Source organism: Penaeus monodon, chromosome 2 (genome assembly GCF_015228065.2).
Source record: "Penaeus monodon isolate SGIC_2016 chromosome 2, NSTDA_Pmon_1, whole genome shotgun sequence".
Classification (NCBI taxonomy): domain Eukaryota; kingdom Metazoa; phylum Arthropoda; class Malacostraca; order Decapoda; family Penaeidae; genus Penaeus; species Penaeus monodon.
The window spans coordinates 40,632,153-40,635,696 of record NC_051387.1 but is presented as its reverse complement, the minus strand read 5'-3'; the positions used below and the strand labels follow the sequence as shown (position 1 = coordinate 40,635,696).

At 36.9% G+C, this 3,544-nt stretch overlaps 2 pseudogenes; both read left to right on the top strand.

Annotated features, from left to right (window-relative positions):
- The first annotated feature begins 728 nt into the window (after window positions 1-728).
- The window catches only part of LOC119578818, a 65,111-nt pseudogene continuing 62,295 nt past the window's right edge, over window positions 729-3,544 (top strand).
- LOC119582726 overlaps window positions 3,234-3,544 on the top strand; it is a 31,447-nt pseudogene continuing 31,136 nt past the window's right edge.

Sequence of the window (3,544 nt, the reverse complement as noted above, 5' to 3'; positions counted from 1 at the left end):
AGGTGGAGCGTTTTGCGGCATTCATGTATGACAGAACAGCGACGGCACACGACTGAAAGATATCAGGATGGATCTCCTCAGGCGTGCCAACATCTGGTGCTTGACACTGGTGTTACTTTACTCCTGTGTTGGTTCCATCTGTTTGGGGGTGGACGAAGGAAGCAACTGGTTGGCAGTCTCTTTGAGGGACTTTTTCCCTAAATCTAGCATCCAAATCGTGCTATGGATTAATTTACTATGGCTATGAAGGCGGCAGTGGATATTGTAAAGGAAGGTTGCCGTAAGTGCACTGCGTTGTGTTTCTGTTCGGGAGATTGTTAAATATGCGTAACGACTGCTAAAGTTCACGAGCATAAATATTTTCTAAATTGTGTGCTCCATTCCCGTGACTGGCATATATATATAAATAATCAAATATTTGTAAAAGAAAATATATTCAATGAAGCATTTGTAAAATTTGTAAACGAAAATATATTCAGGGAAGCATTATATTCAACATCTTATTATTTACACATTCCTTGATGAATTAACATTCGTATGATAGTCCTCACAGCATACTTCCTCATCGCAAAATAGATATGGCATGTGTTAAAGCAAAGTAGTGCTTTCATCATTAAATGCACAATTCTTCTGGTTATTCACATCACTACTTCACCTCTCACGCCAGATGTCTGCTCCGGCAACGAGATAGGCGGTACGTTGTTTAAATCATGAGACGGTAAGGGAGTGGCAGGTTCCTGCAACACATCATACATTGCAGCCACATTATCGTGCTTCGCTACGGCCTCATCAGTCGCTGTGCACTGTCAGGCAAGTCTTGGTGTAAGGCATCGAGCTGCTACGATTGCAAATTGTCACGAGGAGAAACAAGACAAGCCGTTATGACGAAGAAGTGGTGGCATTCAGAAAAGCTTCTCAACAAGAAGAAAAATCGGAGGGAATGGAGTTCCAGTGCTGGGACATCATCTGCTGGTAAACATCTTTTCCTTTTTCAGTTATGCTGTGTGCGCTCTCATCCCATGGCAAGGGTACTGCCATAGGAGCCAGTCAAAAACTTTAAAATAAGTAGGGCCTCAGATTGTCTCATATTAGTACGTAATCACTTTGTTTTATAAATATCTAACCATTGTGAATTACTAGGTAACTTTCAGATTTATTGATTAACTGATGTATTTTATTCATTGCCTTTTCTGTCGTTTGTGTGACAAGGGTATGTGGAACTCAAAGCATAGTCTATGATGGATTACAATCAAAATACAATAATTATAATTTTAATTATTTATATAAGTGGTTAAAATTATTGTGTTCTAGTAAATGATAATGATGACATGGGTGGGGTGATGATTATGATAATTAATAATAATGATAATGATAATAATAATAATATTATTATTATTAATGATAACAATAATACTGTTAATAATGTTAACAATAATAATAATCATTATCATGATTATTATTATTTTATTATCTGTTATTCTCCTTTTGTTGTTATATTATTGTTATTATCATCATAATCGTTATCATCATAATCAGTATCCTTATTATTATCATTATTATTACCATTATGATGACGACGATGATGATGGATGATGATGATGATGATGATGATGATGATGATGATGATGATGATGATGATGATGATGATGATGATGATGATGATGATGATGATGATAATGTAATCATAATCATAATGATAATCATCATCATTATTATAATTGCAATCATCAATGTTACCATGTATCATAATAACAACATTTTATCACTAACAACGACATCTAGAAAAATGCCACAAATATGCGTTGCATCCTCTTCTAGTAAGATCTAAGAAGCTCACAGCGGCTTCAGGAATGTAGTGCGAATGAAGTGCGCAAATCAGACTCGGAATTGCGCCTCGTTAAGTGATCATGGCGAAGCATTTTAACCTCATCAGTCTTATCAAGGCTCAGCAGTGCCGCATTTGTCAGGCATTAGTCATTTCTCAGTTGTCACTTCATACCTCTTATACTGGCAAAATCCATTCCGACTGAAGGTACTTGGTAGACGATAGAACACACAGTCAAATAATCATGTATGTGAATAGCCCAAGGTTGAAAAAAAAAAAAAAAAAAAAAAAAAAAAAAAAAAAAAAAAAAAAAATCTCCACATCTGTAACAAGTAGTTTTCTCCCTTACACGTATTATCGGTTTTCAAATAAGCTGAATGACACGACTGTTTGTTATTCACTATTGCCAGATTTTGCGTCTTTGTCATCTACGAGAAGCAAACAAGTTACTGACGCACACAATGCATCCTCATGCCTACAATGATTTTATAGTGGGACAACATCTGTCTAATAAGGCTAATAATCCCATAGGTCCTAATATCTAAGATTTCGTCACACCAATGTAGAACAGTTTGGTTCTAGAATTAAGTTAAATAAATACGCAATGTCTCCCTGGGGGGTCATGGAAGACGAGAACAATCATGATTGAGCAGATTAAAGCCTCTGACATGTAAGCGCCTACAATGGAATTCCTTCGTTCATTGCATTCAGGCATGACCCCAAAGGCCACGTTTTTATTGGTAACATTTCGTAACCTTAATCTTCTTTAGTTTATCTTGCATATTTACCATACGTTCCTAATATAAATTTGTGTTTAAATCAAATAGAAACTAAGCAGCGCTAGGTAACTTTACAAAGCGATCTTTTCTCTAAGGATGTACGATTGAAACGAAATGTCACGAGACACGAATCTCTCTGACAAAAGAAGTCGGTTATGCATTTGCAAAATCATAACAAGGGAAAGTGACAGATTGATAATCAGGAATAAATACAGCTTCTGTACCCTTGATAATCATCGTAACCAGGACTTGTAAACAGCCATACAAACGTAATTGCCTTACAGCTTGTTGCTCAAGGGTGACGGGTGATAAGTACAGCATTGTTATGAAACGCACGCTAATATATTTGAACGTTCTTTCGGTTCAATAGATCATCTTAAGATTAACCTTCAATTGATCTGTTTTATTTTATGGCTTAAAAAGATTTTGCCAAATAAGGAGTATGTTGTGAAAAAAATGAAAGTAGAAAAATTGTTGATCTAATAACGTAAGATAAATAAGCAAAGAACATTAACACTAATGCCCTAATTCCTGGCACTTGAGGCTTTTGATCCCTTGCCTACACAAATTATCCAATCAACTCCCTCCTTGAAGATATCTTATGCCGTAGAGCAGTTGCTTTCTCCTGTTGAAACAAACAACACGAAGGTGGCGCCACATCCCACCATGAATCCGACTGTTTTTCTTGATTTTTATCCCACGGACACTATACCATGGACAAGCGTAGTGAGTGGGGCGGTACTTCCGGCCCTAAGGAACATAACCTCGGCAATGCAGGACGCAAAGTAAGTATCTTTTTTATGGATAGACTATTTCTTGTACTGGGGAAAGACTGCTCGAGTCACGCTTCACATTGTGTTTTAGAGAAAGGCTAATTCCCATGCACTGTGTTTTTAGGAACAGAATATCCGTCTCACGCATTGTGTTTTAGGGACAGGCT